Source organism: Carcharodon carcharias, chromosome 3 (assembly GCF_017639515.1).
Source record: "Carcharodon carcharias isolate sCarCar2 chromosome 3, sCarCar2.pri, whole genome shotgun sequence".
Taxonomy (NCBI): Eukaryota; Metazoa; Chordata; class Chondrichthyes; order Lamniformes; family Lamnidae; genus Carcharodon; species Carcharodon carcharias.
This window is the reverse complement of record NC_054469.1, coordinates 25,202,570-25,229,289: the sequence shown is the minus strand read 5'-3', so window position 1 is coordinate 25,229,289 and position 26,720 is coordinate 25,202,570. Positions and strand designations below refer to the sequence as shown.

Here is a 26,720-nt window from a genome sequence, read left to right as displayed (position 1 = left end):
GGTTGGGGAGTATATGCTTTTTAATGCACAAAGCATCATAGTTGTGTGGGACAAGCCCATGGTATGGAGCAGAGAGATTTGCCTGTCTGCCATTGTTCATATGTTTCTAAATTCACACCAAGGAATTGATATAGTCAGCGACAATCTAGCCTACCCTGTCAAACCTCCCATCAGAGTCTGTGATTCTAGAATTACTAACAATAATGTATCCAGTCCTTTTTTTAAATGTGCTCTGCTTTTCTGTTTCATCACGTCTGCTGGTAATCCATGCTTTAATTTTATCTCCCTCTTAATACTTAAATTTGTTTCCACTGAAACCCTTAATTATAAACTGTTAATTTAGTATTGCTGAAAAGAGAGACATGTTGTCAGAGCTTCTTTTTCTTGTTCTCATCAGGATAAATGCAAGAGTGCCAAATTTCAAACAATCACAACAGTTTATATTACAGGAGGAAAGAATTCTGATTGGTTGAGAAGTTGACTCAATTGGCTGAGGCGGTTAACGTTCTGGCCATTGTCCTGATGAGTGAAAGATGAAAAGCTTTGGCAACATATCCCTTTTTCCAGCAATATTTAAGTTCTGTACTACCGAGCGACTGTTTATAGACTGTCACTTAGTTCTCATATATAGCAGTAAACAAACAAAATTTCCTGGATTTAAATATTTTCTACCAGTGTAACCAGCAAAAACCTCTATCAAATTATTCTGTTCCCTAGAGAGTAAAGTCCCAGAATTTTTAAAAAATTTTCAGAACTCAGCCCTCCAGAGTTGAGGAATTAGGCCCATTGCCCCAATAGACTTCCTCTAGTAATTCCACAGCTTAGGCAGGATTTTTATTGACATTAAATACGAACGAGGAGCAGGAGCAGGCCACTTGGCCCCTCAGTCCTGCTCCACCATTTAATAAGATCATGGCTGATCATACCGCTGCAGTTCATGTAAGGCAGTAACCTCAAATCTGCATCCTGTCTACCCCCGATTACCTATCACTCCCTTACTTACCAAGAATCTATTCAACCCTTCCTTGGATTCACTCAGTTCTGTTGAAAGATCATGAGGACTTGAAACGTCAACTCTTTTCTTCTCCGCCGATGCTGCCAGACCTGCTGAGTTTTTCCAGGTAATTCTGTTTTTGTTAAGAATCTATTCACCTCTGCCTTAAAAATTCTCAAAGACTTTGCCTCCACTGCCTTTTCAAGGAAGAGAGTTCCAAAGACTCATGACCCACTGAGAGAAAAAATTTCACCTCATCTCTGTTTTAAATGGGCGACCCCTTATTTTTAAACAGTGACCCCTAGTTCTAGATTCTCCCACAAGAGGAAACATCCCCTCCACATCCACCCTGTCAAATCCCCTCAGGATCTTATATGTTTCAATCAAGTTGCCTTTTACTCTTCTAAACTCCAGCGGATACAATCCCAGTCTATCTAACCTGTCATAGCACAACCCACCCATTCCAGGTATTAGCCTGGTAAACCTTCACTGAACTGCTTCCAACACATTTACATCCTTCCTTAAATAATGTGACCAATACAGTATACAGTATTCCAGATGTGGGGTGGAATTCTCCCAGAATTGCACTAAGTGCGGTAGCGAGTGGATAAAGTGGAGTCCTGGCGGGTTTTCACGCCATATCTTCCTGAGCCCGCCTCATTATATATTCACTCTCGCGAAACATGTCGTTTCCATGGTGGGCAGGCTCTCATTTGCCCGCTTGCCACTACCCTGCTGTTGCGTTATGCTGGCTGCCATTTTTTAAAGGCAGCCGCCAGCAAATCGCTCATCACCAATAGCTCAGCATCTCTGCCAAGGAGGCATGGCCAGCAAAGGCAAAAAGACTGCAGCCCCCCGTTTCAATGACAGGTCCCTCGAGCGACTGCTGGATGCCATGGAGGCCTGCTGGGATGTGCTCTATTCCCACTCTGGCCACAGGATGGGTAGCAATGTCACCAACCCGGCTTGTGAGGCGGTGGCAGCGGTGGTCCGCGCAAACGCCCTGCAGAGGAGGACAGCCACCCAGTGCTGCAAAAGGATAAATGATCTCCTCCGTTCTGCCAGGGTAAGTCACTCTTTTCATCACTCCCAACTCACATGCTCACAAACCCATCACACATCCACAGGGCCCTCCTCACTTTGGCCCATCAAGTCTGCACCGACACGTGAGAGACACCTGACATACCTACCTAACCCCATTTACCAGGACTTGGCTCCTAGCCTTGAATGTTATGATGTGCCAAGTGCTCATCCGGGTACTTTTTAAAGGATGTGAGGCAACCCGCCTCCACCACCCTCCCAGGCAGTGCATCCCAGACCATCACCACCCTCTTGGTAAAAAAGTTTTTCCTCACATTCCCCCCTAAACCTCCTGCCCCTCATCTTGACCTTATGTCCCCTCGTGACTGACCATTCAACTAAGGGGAACAGCTGCTCCCTATCCATGCCCCTGATAATCTTGTACACCTCGATCAGGTCGCCCCTCAGTCTTCTCTGCTCCAACGAAAACAACCCAAGTCTATCCAACCTCTCTTCATAACTTAAATGTTTCATCCCAGGCAACATCCTGGTGAATCTCCTGTGCACCCCCTCCAGTGCAATCACATCCTTCCTATAATGTGGCGACCAGAACTACACACAGTACTCCAGCTGTGGCCTCACCAAGGTTCTATACAACTCCACATGACCTCCCTACTTTTGTAATCTATGCCTCGATTGATAAAGGCAAGTGTCCCATTTGCCTTTTTCACCACCCCACTAACATGCCCCTCCACCTTCAGAGACCTATGGACACACATGCCAAGGTGCCTTTGTTCCTCAGAACTTCCTAGTGTCATGCCATTCATTGAATACTTCCTTGTCAAATTACTCCTTCCAAAGTGTATCACCTCACACTTTTCAGGGTTAAATTCCATCTGCCACTTATCTGGCCATTTGACCATCCCGTCTATTTCTTCCTGTAGCCCAAGACACTCAACCTCACTGTTAACACCCGGCTGATCTTTATGTCATTCGCAAACTTACTAATCCTACCCCTTACACAGATATCTATGTAGTTTATATAAATGGCATATAATAGGGGAATGAGCACAGATCCCTGTGATATGCCATTGGACACTGGCTTCCAGTCACTAAAGCATCCTTCTGTCATCACCCTCTGCCTCCTACAACTAAGCCAATTTTGAATCCACCTTATCAAATTGCCCTGTATCCCATGTGCATTTTGCCTTCTTTATAAGTCTCCCATTTGGTACCTTGTCAAAGGCTTTGCTGAAATCCATATAAACTACATCAACTGCACTACCCTCATCTACACACCTGGTCACCTCCTCAAAATTTTCAATCAAATTTGTTAGGCATGACCTCCCTCTGACAAAGCCATGCTGACTATCCCTGATCAAACCTTGCCTCTCCAAGTAGAGATAGATTCTCTCCTTCAGAATTTTCTCCAATAGTTTCCCTACCACTGATGTGAGACTCACTGGTCTGTAGTTCCCTGACTTATCTCTACAACCCTTCTCAAATAACGAAACCAAATTAGCTGTTCTCCAGTTCTCTGGCAGCTCCCCCGTGGCCAGAGAGGAATTAAAAAATTTGGGTCAGAGCCCTTGCAATCTCCTCCCTTGCCTCCCTCAGCAGTCTGGGACACAAATCATCCGGACCTGGAGATTTGTCCACTTTTAAGCCTGCCAACGCCTCCAATACCTTGTCACTCCCTATATCAGTTTGCTCAAGAACCTCGCAGTCTCTCTCCCCGAGTTCCATACCTTCATCCTCATTCTCTTGGGTGAAGACGGATGTGAAGTATTCGTTCAACACTCTACCGATAGCCTCTGGCTCCACCCATAGATTACCCCCTTGGTCCATAATGGGCCCTACTCTTTCCCTGGTTATCCTCTTCACCATTTACTCTTTCACACACACTGTCATTGTCCTCATCCTATCCATGGGACCATTCACCACCCTCACCAGCCAGGCATACTTATCATCTGGCCTGGCAGATACACTCTCGCCATCTCTATCCATGCAGGACAAACTGGCTCATAACAGGAGGGAAAGGTCACAGACAGGTGAAGGGATGCTGGAAATCAAGTTCTGACAGAATTCGAAAACAGGGCCATCCAGTTGCCGGCAATGACCGGGACCGGTCCTGTGCTGATGGTGAGGTCGGCGCTGTTCTACCAAGCGAGGATCCTGCAGTGCAATATCCATCAGACAACCATGCCGTGAGGCCTCTTTTACAGGCCACTGCCAGGCACTAATTATCTCTCCTTGGCTTTCGCAGGCACATCTGCCAAAAGCCAAGAGAGTCCATGACCCAGGGCCTCCAATCAAGCTCTGAAGAAACCTCTGAAGAGGAATCTGAAGACACCCTCCCTGAAGTACCATCACAGCATTCCCCACACCCTCCACAAGCGCAGAGACACACATCTCAGTGGGGCCTAGCTTTAGAGTAGCCTCGGGATCACAATCTGGTGAGCACATTGCACTGTCTGATCACAGCAGGTGACGGCAGGAGCTTCCCAGGTCTCCGGCACTCGGAGGACTGTTGGAGGCCAGAAGGTTGCTGAGTCTGAGTCAGATAATGAGCCCCTGGACTCGGTCATGTTGCAGTTGCTGAAGCTGCAAAGGCAATCTCCGGAACAACAGGAAGGGATGTCCGCTGCACTCTTCAGATTGCAAGGCACGATGGAGAAGTCCGTCCACCTTCAGGCTGAGGTGATAGCGCCAGCATTGCAACGCACCAAGGTCAACACTGGCAGGATGGCAGCCGCCATGGAGACTTTGGTCCAGGACGTTACTCCTGCACTGCTGCGCAGGCTTAACTCCATCACTAATGCCATAGTTGGCCTCCAACAGTGTGTACGCGAGAGGGGTGCTGGGCAGCTTGATCTCACTCCAGATAACCCTTCCACTCACGGAGTCAGCCAGGGGCCCTTGAGCACCCATAGGGAGGAGGATCAGCAGGTGCATACTCCAGGGCCATCCACCCAAGTGATTCTGGGAGTGACCGGCCCATCTGACTCCCCTCTTCCTGTGACCTCCGCAGATCCAGCTTCACAGGCCGAGAAGGGTGCCACAGCCACACAGCAGGACCCCGAAAGCAGGCTGGGGCCTTCCAAGTCTCAGCACTCCAGAGGATGCCCGCTAAAGTCATAATAGACAGGGCATCACAGTCAGCAGGCTGACTTCACCTCTGCTGTAGATGTCCTGGGAGCACCAAGATGTAGCGGCAGGGTTAGGAAAGTTAGGTAAAAGTAGTTGCACAGCCTGGCCCTGGATGTTGATCACATGTACATACTGCTCACTATTGTCAGTGAACTCCTAAGAATGTCTCCTGCCTGTGGCTCCTTGTTCTGATGAGCACAGTTCTTGTCACTCAGATGTGAAACCTTTCTGCACAAGATAAAAGGCAGGTGTCTCAGTCCAGGGCCTCTACCCTGTGCTCTGTGCGGCCTTCAGACCACAGGGATTGTCCAGCCTCACACTCTCTGGAAACATTACTGATGCCTGCACCTCAGCAGTGCTGGTCATTGCTGCTAGAATGTAGTGGACAGGAGCCACAGAGTTCTCTCATACTCTCTGTGTGCTCTCAGCACCTTTAAGGTGGGGCTGGCCCCCATCACACCAGCATCTGCGACCAGTGATGCTATGCACCAGCTGCTGAAGGGCTGAGGTGCTGAAGGCAGACACAGCATGCGTCTAAAGTTTCATGGCTGCGTCCTTGAGATGGCCCTGATCATGGAGCGCGAGTGAGCTGTCCTCGGCCAGACAGGAGTCGGACATTCTCAGAGGCTATATGAAGATCTATGGAGTGTTCTCACTGCAGGTTGTCATCATCCTCCTGCGATCGAGCGACTATTAGGGCCTCCACGGCATCTCCATGACAGGAGCATTCTCACAGTCATTCACAACTGCGATGTAAGGATCTACGGGGACACCTCACTGCATGTGGCCATCATCCTCCACAAATCTGGCAGCTATGAGGGCCACCCGAGTGCACCTGCCTGTCTAGCCAGTGTGAGAGCCTCATCCCCACCATTGACACCACCGAGGACCCCATCACCCTCATACGCGTTGGCATCCTCCTCATTGGAGGAGATGTGCAGCTTCTCCATCTCCTCCTCAGCCAGCTCCTCACCCCGTTGCAGCACCAGGTTGTAAATGGCGCAGCAGACGACGATGATACGTGACACTCTCTGTGGACTATATTGTAGGGTTTCACCAGACAGGCCCAGGCATCATAACTTCATTATCAGTATCCAATGGTCTGCTCCTCCAAGTTGCGAGCTGCTGCATGAGCCTCATCATAGCACTGCTCTGCTGCAGTCTGAGGCTGCCGCATGGGTGTCATCAGCCACAGCCTTTGCTTTGAGACCCTTGCCTCCAAGGAGCCAACTCTGCAGTTTCTGTGGATCCTGGAAGACTGCAGGGATCTGCGAGCAACTCAGGATGTAAGCGTCGTGCACACTCCCTGGAAACTGTGCGCATACCTGCAGGATGTGTTTCTGGTGCTTGCATACCAGCTGCACGTTCAGTGAGTGGAAGCCCTTGAGGTTGATGAAGTTCTTTGAATGTAGCGATAGAGACCTGAGTACCGTATGAGTGCAGTCAATTGCACCCTGCACCTGTGGGAATCCTGAGATCTGGGCAAATCCAATGGTACTTGCATCCTGGCTGTTCCGGTCCCAGGCGAAATGCACAAAGTTGTGTGCCATGGAGAATATGGCATCCGTGACCTCACGGATGCATTTGTGGATAGCGGTTTGTGAGGTCACCTGTGGACCCCTGAAAGGTGCCAGTGGCATAGAAATTGAGCACCGCTCAATTTCTTTCACAGCCACTGGCAGTGGATGCCCTCCATGTCCCCTTGACGCCAAGTCCTGCAGTAAATGGCAGATGTGAGCCACCAGATGCGCAGCCGTTAGTGACACTGGCTCTCAGTCATCTGCAGGAAAGGCAGGCGGCCTCGGTAGACCCTGGGTGTCTCTAGGCACCAACCAGCCACAGCTCACTTTTGCTCCTGGGAAGCGTGTGTGGGAGCCCCTGCTGCTCCTTCTTCATGAGGTTGCTGCTCCTGCCTTTGCACAGCCAGATGCCTCAATCACTCTCTCCTCCGTCTTCTACAGTCTCCATAGGCCATCAGGCATACAGCTGGGTCACCAGGATCCATGATCCTGACATGGTCCTCCTGCAGCATGAAAGAGAGAGAGAGAGAGGCGTGGTTATCATGGCTGTACATAGCACCTTTCCAGGCCCCTGTGTGACCACCCCTTAATGCTTCCTGGAGAGTGCTGGTTACCCCGCGGATGGCCAGAGATGAGTGCGCTGCATGGCTGCCCCGTCAACCTGCAACATGGGAGACACTGGTCCAAACCAGCGTTGGCGAGGAGATTGTACAATGTGTGCAGTCCAACTGCTCCACAGTCTAATAAAGTAGTGGCGGACTCAAAGTCTGTGCCGGGGGTGGGGGGGGGCGGGGTGGAGGGGGGGGTGCAGGGTAAGGTATGGAGTGCTTGGCGGCCCTTTGGTTCCTCTACAATGTTTGCATGCGTGGGCAGGCTAGGAGCCTGACCCCAATCATATCACTGTGGCTGCGCCTGATCTGTCTTAGTTGCAGAGGCATGGTCAATTTATACAGATGTCCCTAATGCATATAACCACTTCCCTCACCTACCTTGTCCCCCACCTCGATTGCCTGTGCGCAAGATGCAGTGCCAGGAAGCCCCCTCAGCAGTCACCTCACCAGGCATCCCCCACCCCTGAGCAATCGCCTGCGGGGCCAGGCATCAGTTTCCCCACCCCTGGTGCCCTGAGGCCTGTAAACAATGGGCGAGCTGTGGAGAACGCTGCTGCTCACTCACCTCAGTTCCCACAAAGCGAAGGCCGCCAAGTGCACATTGCCTGCGTGCTATTGTGAAACAAGTCGACATGCTTTCCCGCCAAAGTGAACAAATCATACGGCGGGGTTCCACGAGCCTGGTGGGATGGCCATTTAATTATATGCTCATAGAAACGAGTAGCAGGAGTAGACCATTCAGCCCTTCGAACCTGCTTAGCCATTCATTATGATCATGGCTGATCATCCAACTCAATAGCCTGCTCCTGCTTTCTCCCCATATCCTTTGATCCCTTTCGCCCCAAGAGCTATATCTAACTCCTTCTTGAAAACATACAATGTTTTGGCCTCAACTACTTTGATATTGAATTCCACAGGCTCACCACTTTGGGTGCAGAAATTTCTCCTCATCTCAGTGTTAAATGGTCTACCCCGTATCCTCAGACTGTGACCCCTGGTTCTGGACTCCCCCACCATCAGGAACATCCTTACTGCATCTACCCTGTCTAGTCCTGTTAGAATTTTATAGGTTTCTATGAGATCCCCCCTCATTCTTCTGAATTCCAGCGAATATAATCCTAACCGTCTCAATCTCTCCTCATATGTCAGTCCCACCATCCCAGGAATCAGTCGGATAAATCTTTTCTGCACGCCCTCTACAGCAAGCATATCCTTCCTCAGATAAGGAGACCAAAACTGCGCACAGTATTCCAGGTATGGTCTCACCAAGGCCCTGTACAATTGCAGCAAGGCATCCTTATTCCTGTACATGAACCCTCTGGCACTGAAGGCCAACATACAATTTACCTTCTTTACCGCCTGCTGCATCTGCATGCTTACCTTCAGCGATTGGTGTACGAGGACACCCAGGTCTCGTTGCACATTCCCCTCTTTCAATTTATAGCCATTCAGATAATAATCTGCCTTCCTGTTTTTGCTACCAAAGTGGATAACCTCACATTTATCCACATTATACTGCATCTGCCATGCATCTGCCCACTCATTCAGCTTGTTCAAATCACACTGAAGCATCTCTGCATCCTCCTCACAGCTCACTCTCCCACCCAGCTTTTGTCATCTGCAAATTTGGAGATGTTACATTTAGTTGCCTCATCTAAATCATTAATATATACTGTGAATAACTGGGGTCCCAGCACCGATCCCTGCAGTGCCCCACTAGTCACTGCCTGCCATTCTAAAAAGACCCATTTATTCCTACTCTTTGTCTCCTGTCTGCCAACCAGTTTTCTATCCACCTCAATACACTACCCCAAATCACATGCGCTTTAATTTTACGTCCAATCTCTTATGTGCGACTTTGTCGAAAGCCTCCTGAAAGTCCAAATAAACCACATCCACTGACTCCCCATCATCAACTCTACGAGTTACATCCTTGAAAAATTCCAGTAGCTTTGTCAAGCATGATTTCCCTTTCATAAATCCATGCTGACTCTGTCCAATTCTGCCACTGTTTTCCATATGTTCAGCTATTAAATCTTTTATATTGGACTCTAGAATTTTCCCCACTACCGATGTCAGGCTGACTGGTCTATAATTCCCTGTTTTCTCTCTACCTCCCTGTTTAAATAGTGGGGTTATGTTAGCTACCCTCCAATCTGTAGGAATTGTTCCAGAGTCTGTAGAATCTTGGAGGATGACCACCAATCCATCCACTATTTCCAGGGCCACTTCCTTAAGTTCTCTGGGATGTAGATTATCGGCCCTGGGGATTTATCGGCCTTCAATCCCATCAATTTCCCCAACACCATTTCCTTACAAATATTGATTTCTTTCAGTTCCTCCCTTTCACTAAACCCTGTGTTCCCCAACATTTCTGGTATGTTATTTGTATCCTGCTTTGTGAAGACAGAACCAAAGTATGTATTTAGTTGGTCAGCCATTTCTTTGTTCCCCATTATAGGTTCCCCTGCTTCTGACTGTAAGGGACCTACATTTGTCTTCACCAATCTTTTTCTCTTCACATGCCTATAGAAACTTTTACAGTCAGTTTTTATGTTCCCTGCAAGCTTACTCTCCTACTCTGTTTTCTCCTTTTTACTCAAACCCTTTGGTCCTCCTTTGCTGAATTCTAAACTGCTCCCAATCCTCAGGTCTGTTGTTTTTTCTGGCCAATTTGTATGCCTCTTCCTTGGATCTAATACTATCTCTAATTTCCCTTGTAAGCCATGGTTTGGCCCCCTTTCCTGTTTTACTATTGCGCCAGACAGGAGTAAACAATTGTTGCCGTTCACCCATGTGCTCTTTGAATGTTTGCCATTGCCTATCCACCGTCATCCCTTTAAGTAATGTTTCCCAATCCATCATAGCCAACTCGCACCTCATACCATCGTGGTTTCCTTTATTAAGATTCAGGACCCAAGTCTTGACTCAACTACGTCACTGTCCATCTTGAAGAATTCTAAAAAATTATGATTGCTCATCCCCAAGGGGCCTCGCACAACTAGATTGCCAATTATTCCTTTCTCATTACACAATACCAAGTCTAGAATGGCCAGTTGCTTCTTCAACGTATTGGTCCAGAAAAACATCCTGTATACACTCCAGGAATTCCTCCTCTATGGTATTGTTACTAATTTGATTTGCCCAATCCATATGCATATTAAAGTCACCCACAATTACAGATGTTCCTTTATTGCATGCATCTCTAATTTCCTGTTTAATGCCCTTCCTAACATCACCACTACAGTTTGGGGGTCTATATACAATCCCCACTAACGTTTTTTGCCCCTTAGTGTTTCTCAGCTCTACCCATACAGATTCCACATCATCGGAGCTAATACCTTTCCTCACTATTGCATTAATTTCCTCTTTAACCAGCAAAGCAACTCCACCGCCTTTTCCTTTTTGTCTGACATTCCTAAATACTGAATACCCCTGGATGTTCAATTCCCATTCCTGGTCACCCTGCAACCATGTCTCCATAATCCTGACTATATCATACCTGTTTACATCTATTTGCACGGTTAATTCATCCACTTTATTGTGAATGCTCCTCGTGTTAAGACTTGTCTTTTTAACATTACTTGTCCCGCTCCCATTATTTTTTACTGAGGCCCTGTTTGATTCTTGCCCTTGATTTCTCTGCCTACCACTTTTCTTATTCCCCTTTCTGTCTTTTGTTCTTGTCCTTGATTCCCCCTCCTCTGACTCCTTGCATAGGTTCCTATCCCCCTGCCATTTTAGTTGAAACCCTCCCTAACCACTCCAGCAAATGTTCCCCCAAGGACATCAGTCCCGGTCCTGCCCAGGTGTGACCTGTCCAGTTTGTACAAGTCCCACCTCCCCCAGAACCAGTCCCAATGTCCCAGGAATCTGAAACCCTTCCCCTCACACCATCTCTTCAGCCACGTATTCATCCGATATATCCTGCTATTTCTATTCTGACTAGCGTATGGCACTGATAGTAATCCTGAGATCACTACCTCTGAGGTCCTACTTTTCAACTTACTTCCTAACTCCCTATACTCTGCTTTTAGGACCTCATCCCTTTTTTTACCTATGTCGTTTGTACCAACATGTACCATGACCACTGGCTGTTCACCCTTCCCCTTCAGAATGTCCCGTAGCCACTCTGAGACATCCTTGACCCTAGCACCAGGGAGGCAACATACCATCCTGGAGTCTCGTTTGCGGCCACAGAAACGCCTATCTATTCCCTTACAATTGAATCCCCTATAACTATTTCATTCCCACACTTTTTACTCCTCCCCTATGCAGCAGAGCCAACCATTGTGCAACGAATTTGGCTGTTGCAGCTTTCACCTGAGAGGCCATTCCCCTCAACAGTATCCAAAGCGGTATATCTGTTTTGCAGGGGAATAGCCACAGGAGATTCCTGCACTGCCTGCCTAGTCCTTTTGCTCTGCCTGGTGGTCACCCATTCCCTTCCTGCCTGTGGACTCTTAGCCTGTGGTGTGACCACCTCTCTATATGTGTTATCCATGATACTCTCCGTGCCCCGCGGATGCTCCACAGTGTCCCCAGCCGCCGTTCCAGCTCCGAAACTTGGTCTTCCAGGAGCTGCAGCTGGAGACATTTCTCATGCACATGCTGGCACTGGGCCACCGGAAATCTTCTCGGCTTCCCACATAGTGCAGGAGGAGCACATCATGGCTTTGAGCTCTCCTGCCATGACTTACCCCTTTAAATTAAATAAAACTTTTTGGAAGATACTTAATATCAAATAATACCAATTACTCTCGGGCCCTTCTTCCCTGCTCCTCGTTGTTACAGAATATAGCCCTTACAAATGATGAACCATAAAGTAAGACCTTAAAAACTATAAGCAATAAAAGTACTAAATGCTTACCCTGCCGTACTCACAGTACTCAACAGATCACCTTGTTCCCTCTTCAGCGAACTCCCTCAGTCACCCCTGGTCTCCCAGCTTATCTTCACCTCCTGACTCCTTTCGTGCTCCTTTTTACCTCCCGCCTCATCTCGCGCTCCTTTTCAACTCACGGCTCCTCTCACGCTCCTTTTCAACTCCCGATTCCTCTCACGCTTCTCTTCTCATGTGTTACAATTAGTTCCCTGCCGACCAATGGTGGGAAACGCAGCCCACCGTCAGCAGGCTGAGCAGAAGATTGTAACCTGCCTTCAAGCTATCATGAAGTGGGCCCCAAGCATGCCACTTATCAGGCCCGCCACCAGTGGGCTTAAAAAATTCCGCCCATGGTCTCATAGTGCTCTGTATTACTGAAGCATATCCTCATTTTATCAGCTTTCTTAGTTATTTGTTTTACCTGCATACTAGCCCTTTGCAATTCATGCACCAAGACACCCAGATCCCTCTGCATTTCAGAGCTCTGCAATCTCTCACCATTTAGATAATATGCCTCTATTTTATTCTTCCTTCCAAAATTGGCAATTTCACATTTTCCCATCTTATACTCCATCCGCCAGATCTTTGCCCACTCACTTAACCTATCTATAACTTTTTGTAGTCTCCTTTTGTCCTCTTCACAAATTATTTTCCTACCTATCTTTGTGTCATCACCAAATTTGGCAACTAGCCCATCCATCCCTTCATCCAAGTCATTGATATAAATTGTAAACAGTTGAGGTCCCAGCAGTGATCCCTGTGGCACACCACTTATTACATTTTGCCAACCTGAAAAAGTCCCATTTATGCTGACTCTCTACTTCTTGTTAGCCAGCCAATCTTCTATCCATGCCAATATGTTACCCCCAATACCATGAGCTTTTATTTTTCACACTAACCTTTGGTTGGCACTTTATCAAACGCCTTCTGGAAATCTACGAACAGTACATCCACCCTTATCCACAGCACATGTTACTTCCTCAAAGAACTCCAATAGGTTGGTTAATCATGATTTCCCTTTCACGAAACCATGTTGACTCTGTCTGATTACCTTGATCTTACCCAAGTGCCCTGCTATAGCTTTGTTAATAATAGCTTCTAACATCTTCCCTATGACAGATGTTAAGCTAACTGGCCTGTAGTTTCCCACTTTATGTCTCCTTCCCTTTTTGAATAATGGAGTTACATTTGCCAACTTCTAACCTTATGTAACCTTTCGCAAATCTAGAAAGTTTCAGAAAATTAAAACCAATGCATCAACTATCTCACTAACCACTTCTTTCAAGACCCTAGCTTGAAGTCCACCAGGACCTTGGGCACTTGCCAACCTGCAGCCCCGACAATTTACTCAGTACCACTTCTCTGGTGATCGTAATTTTCCTAAGTTCCTCCCTCTCTTCCATTTCCTGATTTATAGCTGCTTCTGGAATGTTACTTGTATCCTCTATCATAAAGATCAATGCAAGATACCTGTTCAATTCATCAGCCATTTCCTTATTTTAAATTATCAATTCTCCAGACTCACTTTTTATAGGACCAATGCTCAACTTGTTAACTCGTTTCTTTTTAAAATATTTATAGAAACTCTCCCTGTTTTTATATTTTTGGCTAACTTTCTCTCATACTCTAATTTTTCCCTCTTTATTAATCTTTTAGTCATCCTTTGCTGTTCCTTATATTCTGTCCAATCTTCTGGCCTTCCACCTATCTTTGCTCAATTATATACCTTTTCTTTAAGGTTGATACTATCTTTAACCTTTCTAGTTAACCATGGATGATGAGTCCATCCCTTGGACATTTTCTTGGAAATTATAGGTATATCTTCTGGCCATTGTCACCTTCATGCTCTGGTCTTGATCCAAAAGGATCTCTTCACTAAGATAAAAGCAAAATACTGCAGATGCTGGAAATCTGAAACAAAAACAAAACTCGCTGGAAGAACTCAGCAGGTCTAACAGCATCTGTGGAAAGGAACACAGTTGACGTTTCAAGTTCGTATGACTCTTCATCAGAACTAAGGAAATAGAGAAATGAAGTGAAATATAAACTGGTAGAGGGGGGTGGGACAAGTAGAGCTGGTTAGAGGGCCAGTGATAGGTGGAGGCAAAAAAGAGATTGCCAAAGATGTCATAGACAAAAGGATAAAGGGATGTTGATGGTGGTGATATTATCTAAGGAATGTGCTATTGGGGACATTAAGGGTAGCAAACAGGACAAGCAAGTGGCAGATGGCCCTAGTGGGGGTTGGGTGGGGTGGGGGGAAGGGATCGAAATGGGCTAAAAGGTGGAGATAAAACAATAGATGGAAATAAATTTAAAATAAGTGGGAAAAGAAAAATTTTTTTTTTAAATTATAAATTAATGGAAAAAGGGGGATCGGAAAGGGGATGGGGATGGAGTAGAGAGTTCATGATCTGAAGTTGTTGAACTCAATATCTTGTCTTCACTTATCATCCCACCAGCCTCCGTGTTCAAAGGATCATCCTCCGCCATTTCCGCCAACTCCAGCATGATGCCACCACCAAACATATCTTCCGTTCAACCACCCCCGACCTTCCCCGGCGGCTTTCTGCAGGGATCGTTCCCTCTGGGACACCCTGGTCCACTCCTCCATCACCCCCTACACCTCAACCCCCTCCCACGACACCTTCCCATGCAACCGCAGATGGTGCAACACCTGCCCCTTTACTACCCCCTCCTCACCATTCAAGGGCCCAAACACTCCTTTCAAGTGAAGCAGCATTTCACTTGCACTTCCCTCAATTTAGTCTACTGCATTTGCTGCTCCCAATGCGGTCTCCTCTACATTGGAGAGACCAAACGCAGACTGGGTGACCGCTTTGCAGAACATCTTCGTTCTGTCCGCAAGCATGACCCAGATCTCCCTGTCGCTTGCCATTTCCACACCCCACCCTGCTCTCATGCCCACATGTCCGTCCTTGGCTTGCTGCAATGTTCCAGTGAAGCTCAACCGAAACTGGAGGAACAGCACCTCATCTTCCGATAAGGTACTTTACAGCCTTCTGGACATAATATTGAGTTCAACAACTTCAGATCATGAACTCTCTTCTCCATCCCCACACCCTTTCCGATCCCCCTTTTTCCAATAATTTATAATTTTTAAAAAATATATTTTTCTTTTCCCACCTATTTTTAAATTTATTTCTATCTATTGTTTTATTTCTACCTTTTAGACCATTTCGATCTCTTCCCCCCACCCCACCTCACCTCCACTAGGGCCATCTGCCTCTTGCTTGTCCTGCTTGCTACCCTTAATGTCCCCGTTAGCACATTCCTGCTTGCTCCATCATTGTGTTCTAGATGGAAAAACTATGCTTCGTACAACACACTGTAATGATCTTGGAGACCAGCAAAGCTGCATTGTAAGATACCATCTGATACGTTCTGGTATTCAAAGTGTTGGATGTGTTTGGTAATGATCGTAGTGATGGCAGGGACCTCTTATTTTCAAACATCTATTGTTTTTTTATGTCAAAACTAAAGCTGATGAGGGAATTAGGCCTCTCGGGAGTTCACAGAATCACAATGCAGAAGAGGCTCTTCAGCCCATCGAGTCTGCACCGACACGTGAGACACACCTGACCTACCTACCTAATCCCATTTACCAGCATTTGGCCCATAGTCTTGAATGTTATGACGTGCCAAGTGCTCATTCAGGTACTTTTTAAAGGATGTAAGCATCCCGCCTCCACCACCCTCCCAGGCAGGGAATTCCAGACCGTCACCACCCTCTGGGTAAAAAAGTTTTTCCTCATATCCCCCCTAAACCTCCTGCCCCTCACCTTGAATTTATGCCCCCTCGTGACTGACCCTTCAACTAAGGGGAACAGCTGCTCCCTACCCACCCTGTCCATGCCCCTCATAATTTTGTACAACTCGATCAGATCGCCCCTCAGTCTTCTCTGCTCCAACGAAAACAACCCAAGTCTATCCAACCTCTCTTGATAACTTAAATGTTTCATCCCAGGCAACATCCTGGTGAATCTCCTGTGCACTCCCTCCAGTACAATCACATCCTTCCTATAATGTGGTGACCAGAACTGCACACAGTACTCCAGCTGTGGCCTCACCAAGGTTCTATACAACTCCAACATAACTTCCCTACTTTTGTAATCTATGCCTCGATTGATAAAGGCAAGTGTCCCATTTGCCTTTTTCACCACCCCACTAACATGCCCCCTCTGCCTTCAGAGAACTATGGGTACACGCGCCAAGGTGCCCTTGTTCCTCAGAACTTCCTAGTGTCATGCCATTCATTGAATACTTCCTTGTCAAATTACTCCTTCCAAAGTGTATCACCTCACACTTTTCAGGGTTAAATTCCATCTGCCACTTATCTGGCCATTTGACCATCCCGTCTATTTCTTCCTGTAGCCCAAGACACTCAACCTCACTGTTAACACCCGGCTGATCTTTATGTCGTTCGCAAACTTACTAATCCTACCCCTTACACAGTCATCTATGTCGTTTATATAAATGGCATATAATAGCACAGATCCCTGTGATACACCACTGGACACTGGCTTCCAGTCATTAAAGCATCCTTCTGTCATCACCCTCTGCCTCCTACAACTAGGCCAATTTTGATCCACCTTATCAAATTACCCTGTAGCCCATGTGCATTTGCATTCTTTATAAGTCTCCCATGTGGGACCTTTTCAAAGGCTTTGCTGAAATCCATCTAAACAACATCAACTGCACTACCCTCATCTACACTTCTGGTGGTCACCTCCTCAAAAAATTCAATCAAATTGTTAGGTATGACCTCCCTCTGACAAAGCCATGCTGACTATCCGTGATCAAACCTTGCCTCTCCAAGTGGAGATAGATAGTCTCCTTCTGAAATTTCTCCAATTGTTTCCCTACCACTGATGTGAGACTCACAGGCCTGTAGTTCCCTGGCTTATCTCTGCGACCCTTCTTAAATAGCGGAACCACATTAGCTGCTCCCCAGCCGTCTGGCATTTTGCAGCTGTTGCAGTTTTCTTTCTTCATCAAAATACCATGGCATGACTACTGCACACAGCCCCACAAGCAGCAATGTGATAATGACCAGATAATGTGTTTTTGTGGCGTTCTTTGAGGGATAAATATAGGCCCAGCACTGAGTAAATATACAGCTATTTAACAAACGAGTAATTTAAATAAAAACGCCTGTCTCTGGATTGTTTTTCTTTTTAAGATTGTGAACCTCTTCTAATTGCTGTATTTGTTCCAGGTTAGATAGCATAAGGAGATATTATTGGCTGGATTTTTGTCTTAACTCCCTTAATACTCAGGGAGTAATTGGGCAAACAACAGGGAGGAAACTTGGATGGGCTACAAAACCCACCTGATTTTCCAGATTTTTCCAGAATCCAGATTTTCCTTCCATTCATTTAAAAGGAAGGAATATCAGGCAGATTCTGCTGAAAGACATAAAACCATTACCAACAGATTTTCCTCTCAATGTTTCACCCAAATGATGCTTAGTTACCCATCAGTAAAGGTGTAAACCTATTGCCAGACCATTCAAAATGATAAATGAATTACTTACATTTATGTAATAATTACCTTAACAAAATATCTGAAAGTACATCACATGGTGAATTACTCCTGACTGTTATGTAAGCAAATCAGGCAGCCTTTCTGTGCCAGTAATATCCCAGAGAAAGCAGATGGGATGAGTGACCACTTAATTTGTGTTCTTTGATAGTAAGGGTCAATCGGTGCTCAGGGCATTGGGAGGACTCCCTGCCTTTCTTTAAATATTGCCTTGGGATCTTTAATGACCACATTGACAGGATGACAACGTCCCTGTTTATGAAAGGACAGTATAATTGAAATTAAATTAAGAAACATCATTTTTCATGCTGTCCTTGAGCTTGCTTTTCATCTCAAGGCAACAACATTGTGTTTTTGTATTTGTGCATGACTGCAGATAATTGTGATGGTTTAAAAATAAATACAAATAATGCAACATTACATTTTAATATTGTTTTCTTGATCAATGGCTGGGCAATTCAGAAACAAAAGTCAATGAAGAATGCTCCTTGAAGCTAGCAGAGAGAAGAAAACTGCATTCCTGTTATGATGTTGCAGAAGAAATTGGAAGGTAAATACATCTGTTAGGGGATTCTGAAGCTCTTCTAATAAGTTCCTCTTTTAATAATGAGTATATTATTCTGGAGATACTCAACTACTGAGAAGATTACTAACAAAAGACACCATGCCTAGTAATATCAACTGTAAAGTATTGCTGGAATATTGTAGGAAGGGATTATGTAAATACTAATTATTGTTGTTGAACGACTCCTTTATCACTTGTCTACCTCTTAAGTTTGGCTAAAAACAAAAAAACTGCGGATGCTGGAAATCCAAAACAAAAACAGAATTACCTGGAAAAACTCAGCAGGTCTGGCAGCATCGGCGGAGAAGAAAAGAGTTGACGTTTCGAGTCCTCATGACCCTTTGACAGAACTTGAGTTCGAGAGCTATCTCTCCGCCCCCCACACACACACCTTAAACCAGCTTATATTTCAACTCTTTCTTGGACTCGAACTCAAGTTCTGTCGAAGGGTCATGAGGACTCGAAACGTCAACTCTTTTCTTCTCCGCCGATGCTGCCAGACCTGCTGAGTTTTTCCAGGTAATTCTGTTTTTGTTTTAAGTTTGGCTAGTTGTTGTTTATGCAATAATTCTTTACCTTTAATAAAAACACTTGAACAGCTAAATGGACAATAAATATCCTGCAAGACGCATTTCTATCTCAATCATAATCTCCTCAAATCAACTAATTAACTTTATAATGAGAAATAGCTAAAAATAACATTCATTTAGAGAGATTTGATCATGTTTGCACTCTCTCCCCATTGGATTTATTCTTGCTAGTATTGTTTGCAAACAACAGGATCTCAATTAACTTAGCTTCAATCATGGATCCTCTTGAATTAGGAATTAATGTAGCATTAATGACTTGACTAAACCATAAAAGAAGTCAAATGAAATAAACATGGCAACTTGTGGGTTGATGCAGAAGATATGGGCAGGGTTCTGAATGAGTACTTTGTCTCTGTCTTCACTAAGGAGAGGGATGATGTAGACATTCTAGTTAAAGAGGAGGGGTGTGAAATTAGATACCATAAGCATAGTGAAAGAGGAAATACTGGAGGGACTGGCATCCTTGAAGGTGGATAAATCATCAGGGCCAGATGGATTGTATCCCAGGTTTTTGAAGGAAGCCAGGGAGGAAATAGAGGATGATCTGAGGATCATTTTTCAATCCTCACTAGATATGGGCGAGGTCCCAGAGGAATGGAGGCCTGTGAACGTTGTACCTTTATTTAAAAGGGGTGTGAGAGGTTGGCGAGAAAATTATCGGTTGGTCAGTCTGACATTCGTGGTGGGAAAATTATTGGAAATTATTCTGAGACACAGAATGAATTGTCAGTTAGAAAGGCATGGATTGATCAGAGATAGTCAGCATGGTTTTGTTAGGGGGAGATTGTGTCTTACTAACTTAATAGAATTTTTTGAGGAAGTAACAAAGAGGATTGAGGACTCGAAATATCAACTTTGTTCTTCTCCGCCGATGCTGCCAGAGGTGCTGAGTTTTTCCAGGTGTTTCTGTTTTTGTGTTGATGAGGATTGATGAGTGTTGTGCAGTGGATGTTATCTACATGGATTTCAGTAAGGCACTTAACAAGGTTCCACATGGCAGACTGGTCAGGAAAGTGAGATCTCATGGGATATAGGGGAAGGTGGCAGGCTGGATCCAAAATTGGCTCAGTGACAGGAAACAAAGGATAATTGTCGATGGATGTTTTTGTGAATGGAAAACGGTTTCTACTGGTGTTCCATAGGGCTCAGTCTTGCTGTTTGTTGTATATATTAATGATTTAGACTTAAATGTGGGAGGCATGACTGGATGATTTGCAGATGACACAAAAATTGGCTGCGTAGTTGATAGTGAAGAGGATAGCTGTCGACTCCAGAATCACGTCAGTGGTTTGTTTGAGTGGGCAGAGAAGTGGCAAATGGAATTCAATCTGTAAAAGTGGGAGGTAATGCATTTGGGGAGGACAAACAAAGCAAGGGAATATTCAATAAATGGGAAGTTATTGAGAGGAGTTGAGGAAGTGAGAGACCTTGAAGTACATGTCCACAGGTCCTTGAAGGTGGCAGGACAAGTGGACAGGGTTGTCAAGAAAGCATATGGAATGCTTTCCTTTATTGGGTGAAGTATTGAATACAAAATGATGGAACTGTATAAAATGCTGGTTAGGCAATTTACAAGCCCTGGCAACATTCTTGTAAACCTCCGCTGCACTCTCTAGAGCAATCGTGTCCTCCCTGTACTGTGGTTACCAGAACTGTACACAAAATTCCAGCTATGAAGAGAGATTGGATAGGCTAGGGTTGTTTTCCTTAGAACAGAGGAGGATAAGGGGTGACCTCATTGAGTTGTGCAAAATTATGAGGGGCCTAGATAGGATAGATAGGAAAGACTTGTTTCTCCTAGCTGAGGGGTCAATTACCAGAAGGCATAGATTTGAAGTGATTGGTAGAAAGATTAGAGGAGACATGAGGAAAAACGTTTTCACCCAGAAAATGGTGGGTGTCTGGAATTCACTGCTTAAGTTTGTGGTTGAAGCTGAAATGCTCAACTCATTTAAAAGGTATCTGAATTGCTGTAACCTGCAAGGCTATGGACCAGGTGCTGGAAAGTGGGATTAAAATGAGCAGCTAGTTTCTTTTTCTCTTTGTGGCCGGTGCAGACACGATGGGCTGAATGGCCTCTTTCAGCACCTTCACTTTTCTATGGTTCTAACCAGTCATAATAAAGTCTATCTTACAGCATTGTATAAACTACATTTGTGAATTAGGTTATAACACTGCATTTTTTAAAAAATGTATAACCCTTCAGAATTACAGCTACATAGCTGGAAGATATCAGGGCAGAAAGTGGTGTAACTCTTTTGAGTACAAACACGTTTCCATCTGTTTCAGATGAAGTTACATTGTTTCATAGTTTGCCATTGTGAGATTTGAACTCTTGTTGTTACAAGCCCAGTACCATAACCACTTGGCTATTTAGGCCAAGCCCAGAAAATGGTGTAACTCTTTTCAGTACAAACCCATTTCCATCTGTTTCAGATGAAGTTACATTGTTTCCCATTGTGAGATCTGAACTCTTGATTGATATTTTGATGATGTAACAGATGTTGTGTAACTCTTTTGAGTACAAACACACTTCCATCTGTTTTTCAGATGAAGTTACATTGTTTCATAGTTTGCCAGTGTGAGATTTGAACTCTTGATCTTAGGATTACAAACCCAGTACCATAACCACTTGGCTATTTAGGCCAAGCTTTGGACTCTTGATCTTGAGGTTACAAGCCCAGTACCATAACCACTTGGCTATTTAGGCCAAGCCCAGAAAGTGGTGTAACTCTTTCGAGTACAAACACGTTTCCATCTGTTTCAGGTGAAGTTACATTGTTTCATAGTTTGCCATTGTGAGATTTGAACTCTTGATGTTGGGGTTATAAACCCAGTACCATAACCACTTGGCTATTTAGGCCAAGCTAACGATGTAACTCTTTCGAGTACAAACATGTTTCCATCTATTCCTATTCAGATCAAGTTACATTATTTTTTTTTCATAGTTTGCTATTGTGAGATTTGAACTCTTGATCTTGGGGTTACAAACCCAGTACCATAACCACTTGGCTATTTAGGCCAAGCCTTGATCTTGGAGTTACAAACCCAGTACCATAACCACTTGGCTATTTAGGCCAAGCTTTGGACTCTTGATACTCTTTTGAGTAAACCTGTTTCCATCTGTTTCAGATGAAGTTACATTGTTTCATAGTTTGCCATTGTGAGATTTGAACTCTTGATCTTGGGGTTACAAACCCAGTACCATAACCACTTGGCTATTTAGGCCAAGCAAAAAAAAAAAAATTAGACTGGAGAGGTAGCTCTTTCTAGTACAAACATGTTTCTATCTGTTCCTATTCAGACGAAGTTACATTGTTTCATAGTTTGCCATTGTGAGATTTGAACTCTTGATCTTGGGGTTACAAACCCACTACCATAACCACTTGGCTATTTAGGCCAAGCCCAGAAAGTGGTGTAGTTGAGCCCATTTTTCAGGTGTTAATTGGGGACAAAGTGTACCAATTTAGCAGTGGAATGGCTTGTTGCCCAATCCGCAACAATTGGTCCAACTGCTAAATTTGTTGAGCCCATTTTTTTTAGGAATTATGGGTAAACATACAGAACAGGTGTTAGGTTAATGAATGGCCTGATGCCTGCTTTAGGACCGCCCCTCCAAATTGGGCCTCCCTGAACTCAGCTGTACCAAAATCGATGTCAGCTTCATCAGCAGCTGCTTGTAATGGGCATGCATACCTCTCTAGTCTAAGTTCTGGTATGATAGCCAAGTGGTTATGGTACTGGGTTTGTAACCCCAAGATCAAGAGTTCAAATCTCACAATGACAAACTATGAAACAATGTAACTTCGTCTGAATAGGAACAGATGGAAACATGTTTGTACTTGAAAGAGCTACCTCTCCAGTCTAATTTTGCCTAAGGCCATACTAGTCTGAAAACGTCTGATCTCGGAAGCTAAGCAGACTCAGGCCTGGTTGGTACTTGGATGGGAGACTGCCTGGGAATACCAGGTGCAGTAGGCTTTGGGCTTGGCCTAAATAGCCAAGTGGTTATGGTACTGGGTTTGTAACCCCAAGATCAAGAGTTCAAATCTCACAATGGCAAACTATGAAACAATGTAACTTCATCTGAAACAGATGGAAACAGGTTTACTCAAAAGAGTATCAAAAAGTTCAAATCTCATAATGGTAAACTATGAAACAATCTGTGATCAGATGCTCGTAATAATGTTGGCTTGGCCTAAATAGCCAAGTGGTTATGGTACTGGGTTTGTAACCCCAAGATCAAGAGTTCAAATCTCACAATGGCAAACTATGAAACAATGTAACTTCATCTGAAACAGATGGAAACAGGTTTACTCAAAAGAGTATCAAGAGTTCAAATCTCACAATGACAAACTATGAAACAATGTAACTTCGTCTGAATAGGAACAGATGGAAACATGTTTGTACTTGAAAGAGCTACCTCTCCAGTCTAATTTTGGGGCTTGGCCTAAATAGCCAAGTGGTTATGGTACTGGGTTTGTAACCCCAAGATCAAGAGTTCAAATCTCACAATGACAAACTATGAAACAATGTAACTTCGTCTGAATAGGAACAGATGGAAACATGTTTGTACTTGAAAGTGCTACCTCTCCAGTCTAATTTTTAGATGCTTGGCCTAAATAGCCAAGTGGTTATGGTACTGGGTTTGTAACCCCAAGATCAAGAGTTCAAATCTCACAATGGCAAACTATGAAACAATGTAACTTCATCTGAAACAGATGGAAACAGGTTTACTCAAAAGAGTATCAAAAGTTCAAATCTCATAATGGTAAACTATGAAACAATCTGTGATCAGATGCTCATAATAATGTTGTTTTGGCTTGGCCTAAATAGCCAAGTGGTTATGGTACTGGGTTTGTAACCCCAAGATCAAGAGTTCAAATCTCACAATGGGAAACAATGTAACTTCATCTGAAATGACAGATGGAAACATGTTTGTACTCAAAAAGAGTTACTCTGCTATTGGGCTTGGCCTAAATAGCCAAGTGGTTATGGTACTGGGTTTGTAACCCCAAGATCAAGAGTTCAAATCTCACAATGACAAACTATGAAACAATGTAACTTTGTCTGAATAGGAACAGATGGAAACATGTTTGTACTTGAAAGAGCTACCTCTCCAGTCTAATTCCTATTCAGACGAAGTTACATTGTTTCATAGTTTGGGTTTGGCCTAAATAGCCAAATGGTTATGGTACTGGGTTTGTAACCCCAAGATCAAGAGTTCAAATCTCACAATGACAAACTATGAAACAATGTAACTTCGTCTGAATAGGAACAGATGGAAACATGTTTGTACTTGAAAGAGCTACCTCTCCAGTCTAATTCCTATGGCTTAGCCGAAATAGCCAAGTGGTTATGGTACTGGGTTTGTAACCCCAAGATCAAGAGTTCAAATCTCACAATGGCAAACTATGAAACAATGTAACTTCATCTGAAACAGATGGAAACGGGTTTGTATGCGAAAGAGTTACATCTTTAGGGCTTGGCCTAAATAGCCAAGTGGTTATGGTACTGGGTTTGTAACCCCAAGATCAAGAGTTCAAATCTCACAATGACAAACTATGAAACAATGTAACTTCGTCTGAATAGGAACAGATGGAAACATGTTTGTACTTGAAAGAGCTACCTCTCCAGTCTAATTTTGAGCTTGGCCTAAATAGCCAAGTGGTTATGGTACTGGGTTTGTAACCCCCAGATCAAGAGTTCAAATCTCACAATGGCAAACTATGAAACAATGTAACTTCATCTGAAACAGATGGAAACAGGTTTACTCAAAAAGAGTATCAAGAGTTCAAATCTCACAATAGCAAACTATGAAAAAAAAATAATGTAACTTGATCTGAATAGGAATAGATGGAAACATGTTTGTACTCGAAAGAGTTACATCGTTAGCTTGGCCTAAATAGCCAAGTGGTTATGGTACTGGGTTTGTAACCCCAAGATCAAGAGTTCAGATCTCACAATGGGAAACAATGTAACTTCATCTGAAACAGATGGAAATGGGTTTGTACTGAAAAGAGTTACACCATTTTGGGCTTGGCCTAAATAGCCAAGTGGTTATGGTACTGGGTTTGTAACCCCAAGATCAAGAGTTCAAATCTCACAATGACAAACTATGAAACAATGTAACTTCGTCTGAATAGGAACAGATGGAAACATGTTTGTACTTGAAAGAGCTACCTCTCCAGTCTAATTTTGGGCTTGGCCTAAATAGCCAAGTGGTTATGGTACTGGGTTTGTAACCCCAAGATCAAGAGTTCAAATCTCACAATGACAAACTATGAAACAATGTAACTTCGTCTGAATAGGAACAGATGGAAACATGTTTGTACTTGAAAGAGCTACCTCTCCAGTCTAATTTTTGGGCTTGGCCTAAATAGCCAAGTGGTTATGGTACTGGGTTTGTAACCCCAAGATCAAGAGTTCAAATCTCACAATGACAAACTATGAAACAATGTAACTTCGTCTGAATAGGAACAGATGGAAACATGTTTGTACTTGAAAGAGCTACCTCTCCAGTCTAATTCCTATTCAGACGAAGTTACATTGTTTCATAGTTTACCATTGTGAGATTTGAACTCTTGATAATTTAAAAGATTATCAAGAGTTCAAATCTCACAATGGTAAACTATGAAACAATGTAACTTCGTCTGAATAGGAACAGATGGAAACATGTTTGTACTCGAAAGAGCTACCTCTCCAGTCTAATTTGAATGAGGCCGGACGCCCACTTTTGGAAAAGGCTTAGGGTCTACCTGTTCAGCACAAGGATTGTTACTTGTGCTCAGGCACGCAGGCACTTACCATCTTCAAAAACTGTTCATTTAATTTTATTGCCTTAGCTTGATTTTACATGGCCCAATTGAGGTCATCATCCTGACACCGCTCAGAATTAACGAGTAATGGGAGAGGGCTGCGGGGGCCAATCTGCCTGCTTTCCTGCTTGTTGGTGGCCTGTAAAATTTAGCCCCTTGTGTTTTAACAAGAAGTCAGCAGTGCATTAATTTCTTTCTCAGACAGGTCAATGATTGGAAAATGGTTAATTAAGATCTTTTTGCTTGCAACCAGTATTTAATAAGATGAATAACAAAAGGGAAAAAGTTCTATTTATGAACAGATCTTTCGAATTAGATGTTATTCCTGTATTATTATACACTTCTCATGGATTTTATTCAGACATAAATCTCATTAGTATGAGTTTGAGGAATCTGTGATTGAGATGGAATGGTTCTTATGCAGACTTGCTATTGCAAAACCCTGAACTAGCCCAATCAAGTAGAATGTTTGGTGTACAATCAAGCTGGAGTCACCAGCTCAATATTTGTTGACATTTTTTGTCAGGCAAAAGTCAGGTCACTGAATAACTTTAATGTTGCTTATCTATCAGCTTAAAAAAAAAGTGACAAGTAACTTTGCACCACACAAGTGCCAGGCACTGACCATCTCCAACAAGAGAGCTTCCAACCATCTCCCCTTGACATTCAATGACAATGGCCATCACTGAATCCCCACTATCAATATCCTGGACTAGCCATATAAATACTGTGCCTAGAAGAGCAGGTCAGAAGCTAGGAATCCTGCGGTGAGTAACTCACCTCCTGATTCCCCAAAGCCTGTCCACCATCTACAAGGCCCAATGGAATACTCTCCACTTGCCTGGATGAGTGCAGCTCCAACAACACTCAAGAAGCTTGATACCAACCAGGATAAAGCAGTTCACTTGATTGGCACCCCATCCACCACCTTAAACATCCACTCCCTCCACCATCAACACACAATGGCAGCAGTGTGTACCATCTACAAGATGCACTGCAGCA

The 26,720-nt window shown here is 44.3% G+C and overlaps 1 pseudogene; it reads left to right on the top strand.

The window, feature by feature from the left end:
• Positions 1–22,772: 22,772 nt before the first annotated feature.
• On the top strand, positions 22,773–22,881 carry LOC121276641 (annotated as a pseudogene).
• The last annotated feature ends 3,839 nt before the right edge of the window (positions 22,882–26,720 follow it).